Here is a 24581-nt window from a genome sequence, read left to right as displayed (position 1 = left end):
GAGATATGTATGTAAGCCAAGATTTTCTATATATATATACATATTGTATATATATTTTACAAGGAATTATTTTCTTATCTTACTTTGAATTTGCTATAAGAAATCAAATACACTGTTGGACAATAATCAATAATTTCTATAATTTTTTCCTAATGGCAATTTTATGATTGTTTTATATACTACAAACAATTATAAAACATTTCTGCACAGAATTAGGTAGAAAATATACTTCATAGTTTCTGTATTGTAATAAATGATATGTCAATTAGCACTGTATAACTTTTCCTCTCCATCAGCGAATTATAATTCTGAAAGAAAACACACCCACTGTATGTTTGCTGTAGCAATTAAATCGACTGTCATGCATCTGATTATCAGATAAACTTCACGCTTTTATTTTAAATTTGTTGTTAATGCTGTTGTTATTTTAACAGTTTCCTTCATACATTCGGTTCAACAACATTGTTAAAACACATTTATCATTCAATGGAACTGTGTGTATGCTTTAGACATTTACATTTTGTCATTGGTATGACCGAGAGCCATTGAAAAAATGACAGAAAAGCAATACTACTTTACTTTAGCATTACTGGCCACGAGTATTAAGAAGAAATCACACATCAGCTGCACAAATAATTACACTTCTAATCACAGCACATTAGGGGGGGGGGGGGGGGGGGCTATTTTTTTTTAAATAAAACGTTATAAATAATAAAAAGCTTATAATGTAATGAAACATTTTTATTTAATGGTTTTTAGCTTTTCTAATGTTCAAAAGTGTATGCATTCTAAACTTACTAAGACACGGAATGTCTCTTTACGATCACAACAAACGGGAGACTTTTCAGATGCACACTTCAGCTTTCCCTCAGCACCAGGTGTGAGTAGGACAAGCTCAGAAAAGGTACAGGTGCCAAATGAGCTTCAGTAGAACAACAGTGAACAACCGCACAAGAAACTACGACCATACATTGTCAGCTAAGCCATGAAATTACCAAAATGCTAATTAAAGCTTCAAAAAATGTATGCATATATGCATGCATGTAGCCTGTGTATATTTGCATCACATTTAAGAACGTCTCTTAAATGCATTTACTGAAATATTCTGCAATTCAAGATAACAATAGGGCGCAAGATGATATGTAATTTTTTATTTGTCATTTAATGCAAAAGTAGGCTAAAAGTGAGAAAGGTTCATTGTTTGTACTAGTCAACATGCGCTAAAGTACGAAAATGAAATCATTTTTAAATGCATAATATAACTCATTTTACATTTTGGCATTTATGTGCTGTTGTCTTCCGCCTTTTTTCACATGCATTCATATGAATTTCAGATTAAGACAACGTCATTTTCCTTTGTACAGAACTTCATTTATACAAAACTGTTACAACTACTAGAATGTTAAACATTTACAGTTTACTTTTTTGTAGAGTTTATCGATTCTATAAAATTCAGTGAAGGTTGACTAAACTTTAAACTATGTAGGCTAGTTATCTGCATTAATATCCAGCCTGGTCTCATGGCAATTCATACATTTTTAAGAGGTGGCTAATTCATATGAATTTGTACGACCTCATTCATACAAATTCATACGATTTGTGCTAAATCGCATGTATTTTACGTGTTACAATTCATATGAATTTGTACGAATGACTTACACCTAACTGCACTGTAAGTCAGATACTATGAGTATACTATGTTCTTGCCTTAATGCAACTTAAACGATTAATTGTTCTTGTATTAGTAATTGTTTTACAACAGGGATGATCAGTTGTGCCTCACATCTGATGGCACTGCTCAGGTTGGTCCTAATTTGTGGGTGGAGTTTTGTTGACAGTGCAGGATGGTGATTTGGCTCAGTCATGTAATGGATCTGACGTAGTCTCTGTCATTGGCCTGTGGCCTGTGGTCTTTCTAATCTGAAGATATGATGCCCACCCAGAGTGTTTCATGTGAACAGCCACTTCACATAAAGATCCCATAATGGAAAAAAGAACAGTTTGGAATACTGTGAGTGGGTGTGTGTGAAAAAGAAGGAGAGAGAGAGATGGAGACAAACGCTGAGGGAGACCGTGACATGAGATCTAATGCATCTTATGATAAGTTCTAGATTTTTTTTCTGTCTAGAGCACATAAAGACCCTTAAAACGTATTTTGACACTGAACCACAAAATAGTGCTACTCTTTAAAAATAAAATGTTAACTAACTGGTGTCAAGGTCATTTTTCATGAATGTGCAAAATCCGTTTCCCTCAGGTTCACACAGATGTCGTATCAGACGAACCACCGATGTAGTTTATCATATTAACTATGAACATGTTCCACGAAGTTGGACAACCAGAGGGTGTCCAAGACTTTTTGTCATTTTCGTTTTGAACAATATATATATTGCTTCCTATTTTGTAAACTTAACATTCCTCATTTGTGTTTTCATTAAAAAGTGTGCTTGTGCTTTATTTCATTAAATATACACTACAGTTTAAATGTTTGGAGTCAGTAAAGTTTTATATATTTTTGAATGAAATCCCTTATGTTCACCAAGGCTGCTTATTTGATCAAAATAAACAATGATATTACAAAATATTACTATAGTTTAAACTGTTTTCAGAAACCTTTTATCCCCGAAGCATGTTTCATTATATTAAGCTGATTGTAACCCTGTGAGAAAACCTTTTTATTCAGTAAACTCTTTTGAAGAGATTTTTAACAGTTGAGTTAAGCCAAAAAAAACTGATATAATTTAGCCATATTTTTTTTCTCGCCATGAAAATAGCCCTAGAAGCTAACAGGGTGTTAAATAAACAAAAAAATGAACTGTTTTCTATTTTAATATATTTTAAAATATCATTTATTTCTATAATTGCAAAGCTAAAGTTTCAGCAGCCGAATTTACTCCAGTCTTCAGTGTCACATGATCTTTCAGAAATCAATATTTGTGTGTGTTTTATATTGGTTTGGTGTTCTGTAAACTGTATTATTTTAGTATGACTTTGACCTTGACCTATATTGTAAATGTTACACACTAATGGATACTGTTCAAAATTAAGATGCTGTATTTGTACACGGTTTAGTTGTTAAATGTTAGTGGGATCATGTTCATAGTTAACTAGGACACCTGTGTGAACTGGAAGGGAAATGACTTCATATATCCACTAAAAGTCACCTTAGGCTTTAAAAAGTTTGTAAAGCCCTCTTGGTTATATATTAGTGTAGCTTAAGTATCTCATGGGTTGTATGTATTTGCGCATTTACTCTACCTACAGACTTTTGTATTAAAGTGCATTACTGGTTGTTGTTGTTTTTGTTTTGTTTTGTTTTTAGAGACGGTCCACAAAGCAACAAAAGGAAGTAGTAGTGTTATATAAGTTGAGCTGTTAAGATCCACATTAATACCATCTGCTGTATGCTGAATCACAAACACATGATGTATTGCGTTAAACCCTAGACTCTTTAAGCACCTGTGTTGTGGTCAGTAGTGTTGCTACAGGGTAATAGGATGCTATAGGTGGGGATCAGCGCTGCTGTTTTTGGCTTGTGAACACCTGTCTTTGGGGCAGCCCCCTGACAATGCAAAGCATCAATCACCCCGGCCATAACTGCAACGGCACATGTAGATTGCATCAGCCCTTTGCTTTGAAAACAGCTTGTTGCCCTCTTACTTTCCAAAAATTGCTGATGCTATAGGGAATTTCTTACAAATCTGCTTCCAATGAAGAACAACAACAATATTATTTTCCTCACTTTTTGTCCACATGATGTTTTTGACCCAAAATTAAGTGGAGGGAATATCAGCAGATTTGGGTTATTTATGGACTTGTTTTTAGTACAGAGAAAATGAAGATGCATTCAGAGAACTGGATGTGATTCGAGAGTTGCGTTTACCGTGTCATTACGGTTTATTTTTTGGTGTCCTTTTGTGGTTTTACCAAGAACATGTAGGTAAAGCTGCAGAAATATGAAGTTTACCACAGATCAGAGAGTTTATTTGTTCAAGTTTTTTGTGGATGTGTGTGTGTGTGTGTGTAGGTCAGGTATCTACATTGTGGGGACAAAATGTCCCCATCATAATGAAAAGTGAAAGCACCTACATTATGGCCAGCAAACAGCTTAACATACATACTAAATATTACATGAAAAAAATTCAATGCGGGATGGTGTGTGTGTGAGGTTTATGTTTAGGGTTGGATGATGGAAATATTATTAAATAAATGGAAAGTCCCCACACACTAATCAGTGAATAGATATTAAGATTAAAAACTATGAAACCAAAGCTCTGAGAGTAAAGTGAATTTGTTGGATAAATATCTAGATTTCTTAGAAACACCCTCACTTTTCTTTTTTTTTTTTTTTTTTTGCTTTTTTTTATAGAAAAAAAGGCTGCTTGTGTGCCCTTTTTACAACGTGAAGTAGGTCTGTAGGATTATACTCATAATTCCCTATCAAAGATCTTTCCTCCCTGAAGGCACCAAAAGATGAATTTTATTTACTGCCATTTTAAGTCACTTTTCTCTGTCAGTGAAACAAGTTCATTTTTGGCAGAACGTTGCAAGCTATACATTCAGCTTTCTTATATGAGAGTTTACATTTACTAGTTTTTACGCTCAGCTCATAAATATCCCTTAGAGAGCATTTAGATTTACACTACAATTATCCAAACATCACATAATCAAAAAATAATAATTCTGTTATTTCTGGAATGTTCATGTCATCGCTGTGAACTTTCTAGAGCAATAAATGTTTTGTATTTAGTCGTAAACCAGTGAAAAACTCACGCAGGCCTTCCTGTTGCAAGCCTGGATTGTGTGCTGCACCGTATCCTGGGCTTTATGACACAAATGTTAATGTTTACCTCTTTTACTACCTTCCACTTCCTCTACATTTATGGTCCTACCTTGCTCCTGTTATGGTCATCTCTTTGATTTTATAGGTGTGAAAAAATCCATCAATAATCACTGAACTTCGCTCAACTTAATTGCATCAGTTAAAGTGTTATTTCATTGTTGAGTAATGTGATTTTAAGAGCTATGGAAAGGCATCCATCCATTCAGGAAAATTAATTCCTTTAATTTTCACAGTGTATCTCTTGGAACCATACCAAAACAGTAGGAAAATCAAGGACATATTGTTAAATTATACAACTTTAAGACCTGTACACCTTTTGAATATATGGCTCTGTACTGTGTTTTCCTTTTGTGTGTAGTAGATTATCAATCAAGTTTAATTAACAGACTCTTGCCTATGATTTTAAAGTGTTCTTGTGCTGCTTTGACAAGCAGGGCACAAAAGTTGTGTTTTTTTGCTCACACACAACTTTATGTGCTGTTATATAAATAAACTCTTTTATATACTATTATTTTATTGGTTTGCATTCTTGCTACAATAAATGTATCCTGTTATTGGCATTGTGGGAGCATTTGATGAAAGTTAATGGTGTGTTTGGCCTGTGAACTAGTGTTAATATTGCTTTGGTTGCTCAAAAAATTCTGAGAGTTGCTATTTGTGCAAACAGATTGTATTTTGAAGGCATATTTTAGTTTTGGTTATCTTTAAACTATTGCATGTAGAAACTGCGGCTTTGACATTTCGAAAAATGTGAAGTCTAAAATGACTTTTTTTTTTTTTTTTTTTACGTTAGTAGGACTTTTGTGGCTGATGCAAATATGGGAAATGCTTTCAGTTCTCTTTCCCTCAAAGTGAAACTGGGTAAATGCTTTATTTCTTATTTATAAGGCTGCAGTTTTACCAGAGCAAATGTGGCTTCATTCACTCATGTGACACATGGCTGAATCAGGCAGTGTGCAAGCAACTGATAATTAAAACTTTTTTATATTTAAGATTAAAGAAATTGTATTATTTGAAATAGTGCTTTCCATAAATGCCTATTATTTTTTTTAAGTGTATCCACATGCATGCAGGTTTATGTACTAGTGTAATTCTGAACCTTAGAATCTGGTGAAAAGCATTTTTATTTACTATGATCTCATATCATTTTTTTGTTCATGTTTTTTGTTAATTTGCTGAAGATCAGAATCAGACCTGATTAACTAAATTACATTAACTTGACTGTAGAAAAAATTTGAAGGAAAAAAAATCATCTATTTGTTCTGTATTGTATGGACATTTAAAGAAACAACTTTTTATTCATTTACTATTTTCAAGGCAAAGTTGTATGAGACTATATTACAGATAGGAAAATAGCATAAAACATTTGTCTAAAGAAAAAAGGGAATAAGAAAAACTGTTCAATTTGATGCATCCTATCTGTGAGACATAAAGGAGACGCAGACATTACCATTTTAAGATTAATACCAGTGAAATGACTTTTCGCATTGTCTGCCAAGAATTTTAAATATACATATAGGCTACAGTTTCTGAATGTATTGTATTTCATGACGAGGTCAATGGCTTTGGCCAGGGTGGCCCTAAAGAATTGTTTAAATGAAGAGCAAACATACGATTAGACGATGGATGTCTGTTTTCAGTCTGGTCAGTGTGTGTTCTATTATTGTTATATAGATCTTCCTGTCGTAAAGTGGGACGTGTATAAATTACAACTGTTGATAATGGAAAATCTTTTATCTTTGCAGCTGAGAATTATTTTATGCATTACGTTTTGGCAAAGTCTGACAAGTTTAGCTGATTTGTGAGGGCTTAATAAACTGTGACGTCAGTTAGTTCAGGTCTTGCTTTATTTTGTGGAAGTACACTAAACCAAATTACCATCATGAGGAGATATCAGGGTCCTGAAGCAGATTTTTACAGGATGCGAGAGGAGAAACAGAATTTAAAAGTCAATGTAAAAACAAGCAATTACTGGAATGGAACTGTGTCCTTGTTCACACAGTGCAAATTATCTTCAGACTATGCATGATTCGATATTACTATAGTCTAGTAGTCCTGAAATGCTTTGAATTCCGGTTTAAGGCTTTTCCTTTGTTTTAGATGGAGTGTGGCGTATTGTTCTGTCTTATATTAATGCTACTTACTGTTGTTATTTCCTGATTTGCAGGCTAATCGTAAGCGAGATCTTAGAACTAATGCCTTGCCCAGGGCAGGCTTGATTGTAGATATTAAACCATGTAGGCTTGTTTTCAGATTATGTTAACTAAAAGGATAAATTGAATAGTGCACCCAAAAATGAAAATTACTTCTTATTTTTTTTCTTTTTTTTTATACGAAATGAGATAATTAGCAGATTGTGCAAGCTGCTCTTTTCTGTACAATGAAAGTGAATGGTGACCAATGCTGCAAAGTAACATTTTCAGATGATAACAACCTTAAACTATCATATGGCTTTAGAAAACCAAATATACCACATTTATGCTACTTTTATGGTGTTTTTACTTAGGGCTGTGACGGTTGCCGTGACAACCACGTGTCAACTGCCACCAGCGGTAGTGCACGTGACGTCACACACTCTATAGTAAAAATAATACAAAGTTTTGTATACAGGTGTAATAACAGTAATACTTGCAAATTGTTTTGGTAACACTTTAGAATAGGTAACACATATTAGTTGCTTATTAGCACGCATATTACTAGAATATTAGCCATGTATTAGTGCTAATTAAGAACAAATAAATGCCTTATTCTACTTGACCTTATTCTACATCCCTAATCTTACCCAATTCCTAAACCTAACAACTACATTACTAACTATTAATAAGCAGCAAATTAAGAATTTATTGAGAGAAATGTTGTAGTTAATAGTTAACAAGTGTTACCTATTCTAAAGTGTTACCATTATTTTATTTAGACTATAAGTCTATGGTAATTCACAAATTACCTCAAACACCATACACAGCGTTTCCTTTAGATTGGCAGGTTTGAGCGCAGAAAAACAGTTTATGCATTCAGCAAATTAATTTTGTGTTGGGCCATGGACCTCGTTGGGAATATATATATAAAATATATATTACATGCATGCACAGTTTTAAGGCAGCTTTTATTGTCTTTTTGGTAACTCCATGACTCTTCATGCACGTAGTTTATTTCACGGTTTGATATGAAAGGATACGGCAGCGCACCTTTGTGCATGCAACATAAGAGCACACGCTGTGAAACTCAATACCGTTTCCATGCACGATTGACTCACGCCTAGCGCTGAAGTGAAGTGGAGCGCGCGTCTAAAACGTCTCCCATTCTCAGTCATTCTGCGACTGAATAAATATTCATTTTTGGGGGAACTGTCACTTTAAGTGTTGGCTTAGTGCCGTGTGTATTGTGTAGTTAGCTAAATCATACTGAAACAGTCTGTGGTCTCACCTCAGTTAACCCCTCCCACTGATGATATCATTACCGTTGATTGGTGAAGACAGGCAGTTGTTTTCATTCAAAAAATGTTTTTGTGTGTGGCTTATTTTGTGTCTATTCAAATACAGTCTTGCCGCCGTATTGATAGTCATAGGCTCAGTATATGTGCTCAAAGTGAATGGTAGCTAACTGATCGACAGAGATTGCGTCCTTTCTCCATGCGTTTCCATCTGAGAGTATCTCCTGCTGTTCCTAAAGAGCATTCGTTAATGGTCTCATTATCAAAACAAAGAATATGCAGATTAACTTGTTTTTAAATAAAGTGCATTAAATGTAACTGATGGTGACAAGACAGAAAAGAGAAGAAGGCCTAACGTAAACAGTAGATGGATGGGAAAGATACTCCTGACAGGAGAAATCAAATCAAAGCTTGACTTATCTGAACTCATTCCAGTGCTAATAGGAGACATTACTAAGTGACCACCATTGCTATTTCTGGTATGCTCATAGGCTTAAAATTGTTGTCATAAATAACTAATTTGGTGTTGAATTCCTGGCATGCAGGAGTTAAATTCTTGCTTCTTTCTGGAAAGCACGGAAGGCAAAGTGACCTGTTTTCGAGACATCACCGGACAAAGACAGCACTGAGTTGAAGGTCTCAGGGTTGAGTCCCCATGGAGGGTGACTGGGTGGTGACCAAGCTTTTCACTGGAAATTTAGTATGAGTTATCTTACTACTGACCGTAATAATATGCAAGAAAATAATCAGCCCTTTATTTTCAGTATTTGTGAGTAGACAGATACCGGATCAGAGTCACAAGAGGGTGAATAAACTGATTGCAAATCAAGTTACGCCATAGTGTACTACAGAAACTAGGCTTTTTAAGTGTTGAACAGTGAACAAAAGGTCTTTAATTGTCTTACTAAGGCTTTATGCAGCAAGAATCGATCAATGACTTATTTCATTAGATGTGAGCGGGGTGACAGCTTTATCTGCAGAGCTACTGTTTCCCTGACCTGCTCAAGGCCTCGTGTTGTACGGTAAGCCGTGCGAGTCATTGCAGCCCCATCCAGCCGGGAATCTGAGTCACGGGACCTTTTTTACCGCCTTTTTTCAGATAGACATGTTTAAACTGCACAGGGGGGCAACTGTAGTGAAAATAGTCAGTGTTAGTGTAGGAAGGGGGATTTTTTTTATATGCACAATATGCACATACCTCATGCAAGAATTTTGGACTTTTGCATAGCAGTGTATAGGTGCTTTTTCAGGAGTTTTTCTTCAAGTCTGAGATAAATCAAAACCAAAGCTGAATCACTTGATAGTCTATTTTATGCATTTAGGGGAAAATTAGGGGCATTTTGTTGAATTCTTCAGTTTTGTTTTGTTTTTGTACAACTGTGTAAATTAAATTACCTCTTTATTTATTTTTTGGCTTATTTGTTTATCAGGATGAAAGGACTTTGTGGAGATGGCATGAATTCAGAGAATGCATTTCGTTTGCTCTAGAAAATATGTTGATGCAAACATATTAAAATTCCTGTGCAAAAGCATATTGTCATTTTAATGCTAATGATTTAATGCATCCGATTTTACAAAATAACTGAGAATATTTAAATTAAACAATAAATCAAACTACTGTAATAACTTTCAAGAAATGAATGGTATAAATTAAATGTATAAATGCATGTGCTGATAAAATTTTTGGTTGACCGAGCCTCTTCTGGTCGACTAACGTTTAGTCGACTATTAGGAGGCAGCCCTATTGATATTGTTGTTGGTTTAAAGCATTTTAAATGATAGTTATCAGCTTTGATATCTGTTGGTCTGTTCGGTTGTGACTCTTTGGGTCACGGGTGATTGGTTAGGTGACATCCTGTTGAAGGTGAGCACGGTTTACCCGCAGACCTAGAGCTCACCGGATAACTCAACCTACAGCTGCCTCACTGTATGACTGTACAGAAAGCTTCGTTTCGGTGTGGTTACAGCTCTGTAGGTGTGTGAATGCATCCGTCTTGTGTAGCTCTTTTGCATGTAGCAAAAGAAAAACTGGGATTTTGCATGTACAGGTGAAATGATCAATTATGACATCCTTAAAATCGTTGTTATTATTACTCCAATTATGCAGATATTTTCTATGTGACATGCGGTCTTCATGTTTGTATTGATATATGTATATAAGTGAAGCTCTGTTGCTACCGTGTGTTTCCGTTTCAAAACTCATGTTCTTAATCATCACTCCCGTCAAAACGAGCCTCGATGCACGAACCTATTTCTGGTTTGGAGGTGAGTTAGACTTGCAGTGCAGCCGCAAGTGCGTCAATATCGGATGCCATTGTGAGCGTTGCTCTGAGGTTTAAATATCCTGTTTACTTGTTTGCACACTTTTCATTATCACAAAATTGATCTTCGTTGAACGGTTATTTATTGCTTATTTATTAATCAATATAGTCTGTGTGGTCTCATTGGTGACATCTTTTTTTAACTAGAATCTCTTTCACTGTATTTGCGGAGGAGACATTCTCGTAGCTTCGTAAACTGGAGGACACCCCAGCTTTCCTTCCTCCTCTGGCCCAGCCGTAAGCAGCCCGGCCTGGCCTAGCCCGCGCAGTCATCCTGGGCATGTTTGGTCCTCCAGTGAGTCAGTAAGCAGTCCACCCATAGTGATTTTGTGAATTGTGTTGCTGTGTAATCACAGCTCGCTTTGAGGATGGCTGATGTCTGACTGATCTCTCGTGCCTAAGCTTGTTGCATGGGCACATAGGAATGATTTGTTGACGTCAATTGGAATTTTCAGCTGATATTTTAGCAGAAGCATCTTTGATCACTGGTGCTCTGTTCCAAGTCCAAGTGAGCGACAGCTTTTTAGGCAGGGTTTAAGGCCTCACTGAGACCTTGCCGAAGCAAAAGCTGGTCCAAAATGTTCCAAAACAGTGTTTTGAGAAATATGTTTTTGACTCAATTTTATCCATCTATATTATTTATTGTAGTATATTACACACACACACACACACACACACACACACACACACACACACATTAGTGTGTATATATATATTTTAGCTTAGTAGCTTGTTAATGGCAATCTCTATTGAAATAAATTGCTGGTCGAGTCTCAGACTGCCATTTTGAGTGGTGCATGGAATTGCTGCATATGTACACGGAAAAAAATAATGGAAGAAATTACTCAGAAATTGGTAGTAAATTTCACTCATTACAAATTGCAAGTAACATATTAAAATATATGTGAAAACTGAAAGTGTTTTCTTGTAAAATATACTTCAATCATTTTTTTTTTTACAACTTCAAAAAACATTTGTTTACAGTGATAATGTTCCAAATTGATCTCTAATGAGGTTGTGTAGGCAGTAAAAAAGTGGCTCATTAGGTTTCAGATCTCTAATCTGATTTTAAATATAAATGTTTTGGCTCTCTAGTAGAGGTGTGCGTTTGAATGCACACTTGCCTGTTTTGTGTACACTTGTTTGTGCGTTTGAGGTGACGAGTGTCTTGCCGGTGTGGTGGGAAGTGACACTTGTATGAGTGTGCTATAATTACTCAGTTTTTTTCTCTTCTGAGCCAGCACTGAGACCCAAGGGGGAAGAGATCAGTATTCCCTGTCTCCCAGTCCCGTGCTGATAAGTCTTTTCCAAAATATGAGTGATCTCACCCCTCTCTTTCAGTCTTCCTCTTCTCCTTTGTTTAGTCTGTTTTTTTTACTTCATTCTTACTGTTTAAACACGGGACTGGCACAGCTGGTGGAGAAAACAGGAATGGATGTAAGCACGTAAAGCAATGTGTGTGTGTGTGTGTGTATACGAGTGATTAATACCCGGAGTTCGGGGATCTCCATTCAGCACACGTCCTCATGGTTTGCTCATGAGGTCATTGGGAAAGATCCTCATGTAACATGGAGCTAGTTTTAACTGACCCCAAGAACCAGACCAAAGGTGAATGGCAGTGCACTTATCAATTCCTCCACAGAACGTGACCTTCTTTTGTTTGAAAATACCTGCACTGTAAATGATTAGGAGAAACTCATCAAGGCCTTTTTTTAAGTCTCTCACGTCATTAGTGTGTAAAAATGTGTCTCTGTGTGTGAGAAGCTGTAGATGTACACTGGTTTATGACCTACACCCTTTATTTAAAGATGGCCGTCCTCATCAGCTGGCGGCAATGTTCCCTCTAATTTTTGTTCCTGCTGACGACAACTTATTTTTATTGGGTGTGTCCACCTTAATAGAGAGATATAATGTATAGATTATAAATTAAATAATTTAGGTTAATAAGCAGGCATAGAATATACATTTATAATTGTCAATGATGCACATCTATAGACTTATACATTTTACATTTATACAGATGTATTACTGTGTGTGTGTGTGTGTGTTAAATACACAATTAATTTGGTTTATTAATCTGACTTTAATATCAATTAATAAAATAACATTTATTTTATTTTTGTTATTTGTGTGTTTTAGATGAATTTACATGATCAAATGCATAGTTAGTTAAAGCCGGAGAAATAAATGATTCTGTATGCAATATGAATTTAGATTTTGACTAAATTTTATTATTAATTATTACTCATTTGGACTTCTAAAATATGTTAATGTTAATATTTTAAAAATGTATTTTCTGTCTTGTTTTCCTCAGGAAAATGTCAATGTCAGGACAAGTTTTGTCAGGCTCATAAAACACACACAAAACGGATGCATTGCCTCTCTAGATGACTGAAATTCTCTAGTAATGCAGTTTTTATCTTGTGAATTAGTCAGCCCTGAATATTTACATTTCTGTACTAAAAATCAGTGGGCTTGATTTTGAAATGCCATCCTTTTTTTTTAACTCTGAATTATAAAATATCAAGGTTAGTCCCTCTTTTAAAATTTTTTTTTTAAGTCTACAATCTGTTGGATTTTTTTCCCATTTGCATGGGAGCAACATCAGAAGTGTGTGACCATGCACATTGCACAGCTTAGAGGGAACATTGGCTGGGAGCTTTAGAAGGGACCTGAGGTCAGAGGTCACCTGTGACTCAAGGCTTGAGGAATTCAGTCTCAAGGAAATGAATAGCATGGAGAAAAAAAATAAGAGACAGAAATTGTAACGGCTACAGGAAATAATAGCTCATTAGAATGTTTTCCCGATTATAACTGAGAATTATTAACTGTTTTATAGAGGGATGAGAAGTACAGGGAAGCTGGAACCTGTGTACCTCCAAAAGATACCCATGTTATTCATTGGGAAACACAGAGCCACGAATTCTTTCACCTTCCTGCATGCTGATCCCATGGTTCTTTTTGCATGATGTTCACTAGTGTTTGTAAGAGATTTTTCAGTTATACGTTTTAATAAATTTCACTAAGGTTTATCAGTGTTTTCACTAGTGTATGTAAGAGGCTTTTCATGAATGCGTATGAATGAATTTCACTAAGGTTTATCAGTGTTATCACTAGTGTATGTAAGAGGCTTTTCATGAATGCGTATGAATGAATTTCACTAAGGTTTATCAGTGTTATCACTAGTGTATGTAAGAGGCTTTTCATGAATGCGTATGAATGAATTTCACTAAGGTTTATCAGTGTTATCACTAGTGTATGTAAGAGGCTTTTCATGAATGCGTATGAATGAATTTCTCTAAGGTTGATCAGTGTTTTCACTAGTGTATGTAAGAGGCTTTTCATGAATGCGTATGAATGAATTTCTCTAAGGTTGATCAGTGTTTTCACTAGTGTATGTAAGAGGCTTTTCATGAATGCGTATGAATGAATTTCACTAAGGTTTATCAGTGTTATCACTAGTGTATGTAAGAGGCTTTTCATGAATGCGTATGAATGAATTTCACTAAGGTTTATCAGTGTTATCACTAGTGTTTGTAAGAGGTTTTTCAGTAATGCGTATGAATGAATTTCACTAAGGTTTATCAGTGTTTTCACTAGTGTATGTAAGTGGCTTTTCATGAATGCGTATGAATGAATTTCACTAAGGTTTATCAGTGTTTTCACTAGTGTATGTAAGAGGTTTTTCAGTAATGTGTAAGAATGAATTTCACTAAGGTTTATCAGTGTTATCACTAGTGTTTGTAAGAGGCTGTTCATGAATGCATATGAATGAATTTCACTAAGGTTTATCAGTGTTATCACTAGTGTATGTAAGAGGCTTTTCATGAATGCGTATGAATGAATTTCACTAAGGTTTATCAGTGTTATCACTAGTGTATGTAAGAGGCTTTTCATGAATGCGTATGAATGAATTTCACTAAGGTTTATCAGTGTTTTCACTAGTGTTTGTAAGAGGTTTTTCAGTAATGTGTAAGAATGAATTTCACTAAGGTTTATCAGTGTTTTCACTAGTGTATGTAAGAGGTTTTTCAGTAATGCATATGAATGAACTTCACTAAGGTTTATCAGTGTTATCACTAGTGTATGTAAGAGGCTTTTCATGAATGCGTATGAATGAATTTCACTAAGGTTTATCAGTGTTATCACTAGTGTATGTAAGAGGCTTTTCATGAATGCGTATGAATGAATTTCACTAAGGTTGATCAGTGTTTTCACTAGGGTATGTTAGAGGTTTTCATGAATGCGTATGAATGAATTTCACTAAGGTTTATCAGTGTTATCACTAGTGTATGTAAGAGGCTTTTCATGAATGCGTATGAATGAATTTCACTAAGGTTGATCAGTGTTTTCACTAGGGTATGTTAGAGGTTTTCATGAATGCGTATGAATGAATTTCACTAAGGTTTATCAGTGTTATCACTAGTGTATGTAAGAGGCTTTTCATGAATGCGTATGAATGAATTTCACTAAGGTTGATCAGTGTTTTCACTAGGGTATGTTAGAGGTTTTCATGAATGCGTATGAATGAATTTCTCTAAGGTTGATCAGTGTTTTCACTAGTGTTTGTAAGAGGTTTTTCAGTAATGCATATGAATGAATTTCACTAAGGTTTATCAGTGTTATCACTAGTGTATGTAAGAGGTTTTCATGAATGCGTATGAATGAATTTCACTAAGGTTTATCAGTGTTTTCACTAGTGTATGTAAGAGGTTTTTCAGTAATGCATATGAATGAATTTCACTAAGGTTTATCAGTGTTATCACTAGTGTATGTAAGAGGTTTTCATGAATGCGTATGAATGAATTTCACTAAGGTTTATCAGTGTTTTCACTAGGGTATGTAAGAGGTTTTCAGTAATGCGTAAGAATGAATTTCACTAAGGTTGATCAGTGTTTTCACTAGTGTTTGTAAGAGGTTTTCAGTAATGCATATGAATGAATTTCTCTAAGGTTGATCAGTGTTTTCACTAGTGTTTGTAAGAGGTTTTCAGTAATGCATATGAATGAATTTCTCTAAGGTTGATCAGTGTTTTCACTAGGGTATGTAAGAGGTTTTCAGTAATGCGTAAGAATGAATTTCACTAAGGTTGATCAGTGTTTTCACTAGTGTATGTAAGAGGTTTTCAGTAATGCGTAAGAATGAATTTCTCTAAGGTTGATCAGTGTTTTCACTAGTGTTTGTAAGAGGTTTTCAGTAATGCATATGAATGAATTTCTCTAAGGTTGATCAGTGTTTTCACTAGTGTATGTAAGAGGTTTTCAGTAATGCATATGAATAAATTTCATTTCAGTAGTTTTGTAAGAGGCTTTTCAATAATTCTGGCCTATACGGCCACTCATACTTCTGGGTAAGATTTAGTCACCTCTCCAAAGATTACAGTTTGTAAAACACAAGTGTTGACAGGTAATTCAGTTAATGGTGTTACAAGGCCTCAATCTGTTCTTTGAATCCATTATACTGGTTCAACTTACACTCAAAAATGCTGCTTCCTCCATTTTATTGGTTAAAAGAGTGAATGCAACAAAAAAAATTTTTTTAAAGTTAATTTCAATACATTTTATAAAATTACTTAATTAGTTTTCAACAGGACCACATGGATCATTTTTATGCACTCAGCCAGGGGTTTTCCAATTCCTAGAATGCTTTGCATGGAACGGAATGGGAAGATTAAAGGTTAGAATTAAGTGTTTAGCCTATTTTATGCATTTTTGAACAAGATAAGGAAAGGAGGGAAACTTTATTTGTGTCTAATGTTCCATTATGTTGGGATTTAAAGGAGTTTTTATTACATTATGTTGTAGGTTTATGGGTTACCTTGTGTTTAGATTAAATATATGCTATTGTAAGTTAGGTTGATGTATTTACCGCTAAGTTTATTAAGAAAACCCATTTCTGTCCACATTTGAATTAATATTAGCCAAAGTATTGTTGTTTTGAGTGTACTCACATGTTAATATGTTTAGCTAATAACACAGTCTTTCTCTCCGCCGCCATGCCTCACTCTTCAAGTGTGTCAGCCTGTCATCTGTTCTTGTCGGGATAGCTTCTGTTACTCTTTTTTTTTTCTCATAATTTTTCTCACTGGATCTTGTTGACGTTAGCAAAGATTTCAAGCACGCCGAGTCAGAAGCTTGCGTGGTCAAACAGGCCTTGAGCTGAGGTAGCCTGTGCTGTCATTATCTAGATTTCATATCATCGATGACCGGCATCTTGATCATCCTGTTCTTGAGGATCATCATCCTTCCCTGCATGTGTTTGAATCATCTCCCATTTCCTGTTGCTGATGTCACTCAGTAGGGAGATGGACAGACACATAGGAGCCAGTATACTAATGAAATGACCTCAGATACCCCTGTCCGCTCACCTGTGCTTTATCACTGGAGGTAACATATCCTCAGCATCACTTAAATATGACTAATCAATACTAATCAATATAGCAAACCTTGATAACTTTGTTAGCTTGCTGCACTCATCCTAGCTAAGAGATAAACAGGCATTGTGGGAAGACTTGGTCTCGATCTGCTTACATACACTCATTAAGTGCATTTGTACAATGTGTATTGGTGCAAATTAAGAGTCTTGTCAGTTTAGAATGTTTTTTTTATTTATTGTACTGATTTTAACTGGTACAATTAAAAATAGTATGATACAATATGACATGAAATACAATTAACTTGTGCTTGGATTTAAAATGTATAGAGAGATTAAAACATGTAGAGTATACATTACTAATTCACTCTAGATTTGTATTTAATTTAATATAATTTATATATAATTGCTATATTAAAATGTTTAATACAAAAGGTAACTTTTTTTTTTTTAAAACAAATGTTGACCAAGAAAGCCGTTACATGATCAGATTGGAGAAACAATGATGCATGGCTTTCCTGTAAATCCTGCTTAACTGAAACAACTGATATGACAAAGAAAATCTTTTATTGATTATTAATAACATACAGTTTTTAACAATAGTTAATTACTGATCTGTTATTTATCTTCCAATATTTTAATGAATGCACATCAGTTGCTTGTATGTTGTGCAATGTTAAGTCTTTTAATTCATAAGAAAAATCATAAAGGAAATTTAGTACTTGCCAGTGGGTAAATATATGAAAAGTTAGAAACTGAAATTATGATGCAATTACAGCTAAATAAATCAGCACTGTAGAGTGAGCAGAACAGAAATTAAGGGAAATTACTTGTAATTATAATACACATAGTATGCACTGTACACTAAATATTTTTTTTACAATATACATAGTGTGCACTGTACACTAGAGATTTATTCACAATAAACAGTGTGCACTGTACATTGGAGGTATGTTTGCAATTGCACATTTTAGCATTTATTTCACAATTTAAATTAAAAAAATCTAATCACACCTTCATTTAGAAATTTTCTTCTAATTAACACACATTTAACAGTGCAAAAATAAACTTTTTTTTACGTATCTGAAAAATAAATAATTAAGGTTGCCAAGTTGATAATATGACTTCAAATTTGAATGTACTTTTTTAATCTTCCAATAGGAGAAGCCGTAACAAAGGTTTTTTTTTTTTTTTTTTTTTACTCACACAAAAGGGACAGAAGCAACTTTAGCATAAGTTATTTGTCAATTATTTTTTCATAATTACTTGCATGAACAATTAACTACAAATATATTTATACAGTTAGTGTATAGTGATGGAAATATCTGTCTGGAAATAGGTTTTGGAGTGACTATTCATTTATATAATTTAAGTTAGCAAGATATACAGTTTTAACACATTTCATACAGATTTTTTTAAATCAGATTTTATACAGGTTTTTTTATTATTCTATTTAGTAGAAAACAAATGCAACTAAAAAAACATGCATTCCATCTCTCTGCAGCATTTAATTGTCGTAACATCTCAAAACGGATTTTCCTACTCAGATATGAACTATAATTCAGGTTCTGACTCTATAAGTGGTTTTTCTTCTGATAACCCCATGATATACACTTTCAGCAGAAATAATGCTTTCCCACCATAAAAGATGTTTTCACTCCAAAACCATGCCAGATATATTTTTGGAAATATTTCAAGTACTCACTTTTATTGCCCCTCATTGTACAAATCGCATGGGTTCCACCGTGAACAAAATATGCTCTTAGCAAGCATTTTCCAAGACACATCACAACACATTTTGTCATTTAAAAATATAAATATGACCAGATCATGCAATGTTGACAGAGAATATATATCTCTTAGTCCAGCATGTTTTCCCAAAGAGATCCCTGCCCCAGAACGTTCCAGAAGTGAAAATCCTTGTTTTATGGACATGGAGATAAGTCCTCATGGTTTAGTAGCGTGCTTCTGACGGTTATTGAGTGTAATGTCTGACTCGTACAGGCACTGACTCACCATGGCTCATCGGACAAGGCTCGATTGGAGCCCGCCAATTTCTCAAACACAAAGAAACAAGTTTTTGATCTGACTCTTTGTTCTAGCACAGCAGCGTTTCGCTATAGCTGTACTGCAAACCCCTGCTGACAGAAACAAAAAACTAATGATGGTTTAGATCTGAGATTAGGCATCAGATGTGCTAATGCTAGCTTCTCTGAGTGTTTACAGTTGGTTGGATTTTGGTATGTTCTCCTCTGAGGTGTGTGGGTGTTGGTTTTAATGGTGGATCTTCAGTAATGTCCTTATAAGCCTGCATCATTTTGCTTTTCCATTTGCAGTTTTTGGGCTTGATGTGTTTGCGTTTAGTTGACCCACATCATGGGTGGATGATGATAGTGTGTTTGGTTAATGATTTAACAAAATAACCGGTATGAGCTCATCTACTGTTTATCAGTGAAGTTGCACTTTCGGAAACTCGAGTGGGCAGAGGGGCTTGTTTGCGTCTGTGAAATGAAGAGTTCAAAGAGACCGTTATCGGCTACATGACTATGTAAAATGATAAAACAAAGGTCCAAATGAGTCGGAGAGCATCAGGTCTATTTAAAAAAAAGTGAATGTCATTTTAATAATAAATTCCTTGAAGAATCTTGCTTTTAGTTTAACATATAATATGTATATATATAAATAAATATATTATTTTTAATTTATTTCCTAGACTTGTTTGGGAGGGGCCATTTGCCATGCCAGGGCAATCTCCTTCTCTTTTCCTTTCCATGTGATTGTGTGTGTGTGTGTGTGTGTGTGTGTGTGTGTGTCTCGGTTGGAGGGGGAGGGGAGGGGGGAGTGTAGGTAGTGGCTAAATCTTATAAAAGGGTTTCCTAATATGGGCTGTCTCTCACAGAGCCCCGCCTTCCTGCTGGAAGTAGGTGGGGTTTACACACTCTCTCGACCAGTAATCACACAGCATGGACTTAACTTCCTCATTAATTGGCTGAAACCAGTTCTTACAGGAACCGCCAGTGATAAATGTGAGAGTTCTGAGAAATCATTCATTTCTTCCTTCAGCCTAGCTGAGGGACATTACAGGGGAGTGTGGATGGCTCTGTGTGAGCATGCTTTCAGGACAAGCCTTTTTTTTTCCTTCTCGTGTCTCTCTCTGTTTTTTTTTTCTCCCTTCCATCATTTTTTTTTAAATGCTTAGGATATATAGTTCCCAGAACAAGCTGTACTTTACAGATCTTTTTCCTCCCTTATTTGAGTTTCTGTCTTTTGGGATAACAGAGCTCGGTCTCTATCTCCCTCTCTCTGTGAACGGAGAGAGGAGAAGCGGGGTAAAGGAAACTCACTGACCTTTCGGAGTCGGTAAGTGAAATTTATGTGACCTCTCTCTCTTTCGCTCTCCCTCCCTTTCTTTCTCCGCTCTCGTCCCCTCCTCCTCTTCTCCTTTTCTGTCACAGAGCTTTTCCCCTGTTTGGCCCCTCTCTACAGAAGCCTTTCAGGGAGTACCTTGAAGCCCAGAGGGCAAAATTACAACACCGGACGGGCGGCGCGCAGAAGAGGCCACCCCAATTGTAAGTCCCATCACTCATCTCTTTTAACCTTTAAATTTGCCTCAATCCCAGACGTGGCTTTTGTATTTTTGTTTATTTTTCCACCATTCCTCCTTTTAATTTATTACGCGCACCCCTATTTCTCTTTTGCTCCACATCCTAATTACCTCCCTGCCCTAATTATCGCTTTGAGACTGGTTTTATTCTACCGTGTGATTCTGTTGAGGTGTTATTGTTTGCATGTGGCAGACCGTAGTGTCAGGGGCTCCGCGAGGGCTGTGCGGTGGTTGGTCGCGGGGGCCTGTTCAGGGTCTGGCTGAAGAGGGATGCTGAGTCATACTCCGAGCTCTTTGAGTGAACCGGACACTCCCCCACGTCACACTAACTCACCCCCCCCCCCTCCCCCCTCAGCAGCCGAACCCTGTTGAACCCAGCGCAGGCTGCCGGAGACGGGAGGGGCCCCTGGGAGTAAAAGAAGAAGGAGGAGGAGGGTCGAGGGACGTTGGGAAGGGAAGCAGCAGGAGGAGGAGGGTTGGGGGAGGTTGAGGCTATACTCACGATTCCTGCCACCGCTGTTCCCTCACAAGTGCGCACAGAAACAAAGAGCTACACCTTCTTTTTTTTTTTTTATACCTTCGTCTGCCCATGTGCGAATCCTTCGTTTCATCTAAAGAGCTTTTCCAGTTTGTGTGCATGTGTGCGTACGTGTGGGAGGAGGAAATGAAAGAGAGTAAAAGAAAGAGATGAAGTTGCACAATGAGAGATTACGGATGTTTCTGGAACAATGTTCCTTTTTTCTGGTAACTTGAACCTCCTGCTGTTACTTAAGGGCTTGTTCAACCGGCAGGAGGAAACGATGCCACCACCGTGCACGTGTCACTAACGTAAATCTTGTTTTAAAGAAGCAGAGAGAGATTGAAGGGAAATGCATGTGGAGATGAGTGATTGCTTAACCTGAGATGTTTCTGATGAGTTAATGCATTGATGATTAAGCATAATCGACTGTCTTTTACTCTCTCCTTACAGGTTTTAGAGGATGGTGATCAGCATAGTGCATCATAGACTTTTGGTTTCCAAGAACCTTATAAAGCAAAACTAAATCAAGGAACTAAATTAACCCTAAAATCCAACAGCTTCCTCAATCTCATGTCAGCCACTGCTAGAATAATAGGTTTATTCTTCTCAATTTTCTTTGAGGTTTCTATTGTAACATGGCTATCGGTTAACATTTTTACTTTTTAATGTGCTTGCTAGCTGGTGGTTTGTGCTGAGATACTCATGTTCTCAGCTCCGTCTTGCACAGGTTATCTGATCCCAATGGTTTGAGGTGCACTGTGGCTTATGTTGTGTGTGGTCTGTTACATTTAAGGGACAGACTGCAATAATTTGATTTTAAAATTCGTTATTAGTGACTTTGTGCTTTTGAAATTCAGTATATTCCAATTCACAGTGCTCGTATAATTCTAGATTCATAATTTGAATTTAGGTAGCAAAAACAGGAAGTTAATGTAAAGTAACACTGACTCTAAAGTCGCTTTAAGATGTCATGCATGTTGACGAGTGCTTGCGTTACATTAGTTCTTCTGAGGAAAGATCGTCTTGTGTTCTAAAGCTTGGTGAATCATAATGTTCCTTTCGTCTAGAGTTATTGTTTTGTTTCCAGAGATCCAAAGAGGAGAAAGAGTGCGTGTGTGTATCCACATGACTGACTACAGGGCCACTCCACCAGATGTAATAACGCATTCAATAAGATTAAGAAGCGCGTGTGTGTTCGGGCAGATATGTGCGTAGGCGGCTGCCACGTTTTATCGCTCATATTCTATAGGTTACATCCGATGAGCATCCGGTCACGCGGGAGGATGCTCGCAGCTCGCTGCTGGATTGGATTTGACTAACAGATTGTCTGTCAATTTGAAAGGTTAGTATCTTGGCTCTTTTAGCCTACAGTGTCGAGTAGTTAAAACGAATACAATGCTAGCGCCGTGGTGGTCCCCAAAACGGCACATTTTGGACGTCTCTTTAAACTAGAACACCTGATTCAACTCATTATTAGAGGCTCCGCGTCCTGAAATGGGTGTGTCAGATCTGAAATGTGGAGTGTTGGGGGGCCACCGGAAACAGATTGAGAACCACTGCACTGGTGGCATAACGTAAGGCAGCTAGGCAAACGTCTTGTGCGTCGCTTCTTTTCGCGTCTTTTTTTCTTTTAATTGCTTGTGAAATGTTTTTTCGGTGCCTTTTTGTATCGCTGCCCTGGTATGTGAGTCTGGAAGCTGCAGGCGTATAAAAAAATGGAACAGTGTGGAGTTTCTTTTGCCGTTACCTTAAACGAACTCTCCGCTGAACTCAATGCACTGCCCGCTGCTGGCGTAGAGGAGAGGCAGTGTTGCCAGATCTCATAAGAAAAGCAGGCCATTGGAAACATTCGATTTTATTGATCAGCATGAAACATTTAGATTACAGAGATTTACATAAACAGTTTTTATGACATTGGCTAATTAACAACGTTTCATACACTTGAAAAATTTTTTACATACAATTGGATATCTGAATTAATACATTTAAAACCTAATTTATACAAAAGTAATATGAATTAAAAAATGTTGACCAAGAAAAATGTAAATTGTACGAATAATGTTATGTTATGTTGTTTTATACAGTTCTAAATGCCTGTAACTTTTAAATCTCAAAACATGCCTGTTTTTTATGCAAACAAACCCAAAAACAGCAAGGCGCGATCTCCCGAATTTATAATCGACTTGATGTAAAGTGGCTTATAATGCGTGGATATGGCAACACTGCTGAGAGAGGGAGAGAGCGAAGTGGAGCGCGCGAGAGAGGCTGTATCTCAAAACCCAGCGAGACAGTCTTTCTAACGTTAGAGCGCGACGATGCTGCCCCAGAAAACGCTGTCTAGGTAGGAGCCTCGCTAGGATTCGAAACACAGCCAGGGTGAGACAGAAAGGAGAAGCAGCGTTCGCTTATCTCACACAGTGCTTCATTGAATGAGGGGAAGAAAGCTTTCGGTTCTTCCATAAGGGATTTAAATCATTATATTGTTAGAATGTATGACCACGCCCCTCTTCCAGCCCCACCCTCTCGTTTCATCATTGGTAAGTGAGTTAATTCTTCATTATGTTTCTTTATCGATGTGGACAAGTCTCTCCCAGTATGTCAAATAGCTTATCAGACTGGTGTTGGCTGTTACATTCGCCCGGCGACAACAGTCTGTAGGCTGTCTGACATTTTGGGTTTTTTCATCCCCCTGTAAAGATCTTCGTTTTTAATCGTTGACTGTTTTGTTATTATAAGTAGTTGTAATTTTTATAACCATATTTTTTTTCAATACTGAAAAATGTTTTTTCATTATTATTTATTTATTGTCTCGATATTGGTGTCTAATTTTAGAGGGGTCGTTATGAAAGAAATATTTCCGATGTGTGTGTGTGTTTACAGAGCGCGTAATTGACGTGTTTCTGCGTAGCCTTTCTCGTTGAAGGGCGTGTGTGTGTGTGCGCGCGCACGTTCAGCACTTGGTTTTGTCCACTTGAATTTCTTGAGAATCCAGAAAGAACACACCTTATTGCAACACACTCTGTTATGACACATCTTTTTCCCCACCCCTTCATTTGCACTTGCTCTACAGTTTTTTTTCTCTCTTTCATATAACTGCTCAGTCGTTATCTAACATGAGCAACTGGTATTTGTTATTAAATTAAAAAGATGTTCATTAAGCAATTCCATCTGTTTTTCTCCATTGTAAAACCACAGGGTGACCTGCTTGTCTTTCACAGAAGAGTCGTATCATTTCCTCTAACTGTTCAGAACATCCTGTACTTTAGGGAACCCCCTCTGCCATTCATGTATGTCTGTATGTGTCCTGAGTGTGAATCAATAAAAATGAATGAATTAGATGTCAACCCGTCTCCTGGTTTTTGAGTTGAGTTTTGTACATTTTATTATTTGAATTGTATAATATATTGTAAGTTCGTTTAGTGTGCTGCAATACAACATGCAACACTAATTGCAGGCTAATAAATGTGATTTCTGCAAGCTGAAGATATTTG

At 36.3% G+C, this 24581-nt stretch overlaps 1 long non-coding RNA gene across 1 annotated transcript in view; it reads left to right on the top strand.

Annotated features, from left to right (window-relative positions):
* Positions 1-22045, top strand: part of LOC132127381 (uncharacterized) — a 36964-nt gene extending 14919 nt beyond the window's left edge. The window contains exon 6 of the long non-coding RNA XR_009427517.1: positions 20422-22045. This is a non-coding gene — a long non-coding RNA (uncharacterized LOC132127381). The remainder of the gene's footprint in view (positions 1-20421) is intronic.
* The last annotated feature ends 2536 nt before the right edge of the window (positions 22046-24581 follow it).

Source organism: Carassius carassius, chromosome 45 (assembly GCF_963082965.1).
Source record: "Carassius carassius chromosome 45, fCarCar2.1, whole genome shotgun sequence".
Lineage (NCBI taxonomy): Eukaryota > Metazoa > Chordata > Actinopteri > Cypriniformes > Cyprinidae > Carassius > Carassius carassius.
This window is presented reverse-complemented; position numbering and strand designations above follow the sequence as displayed.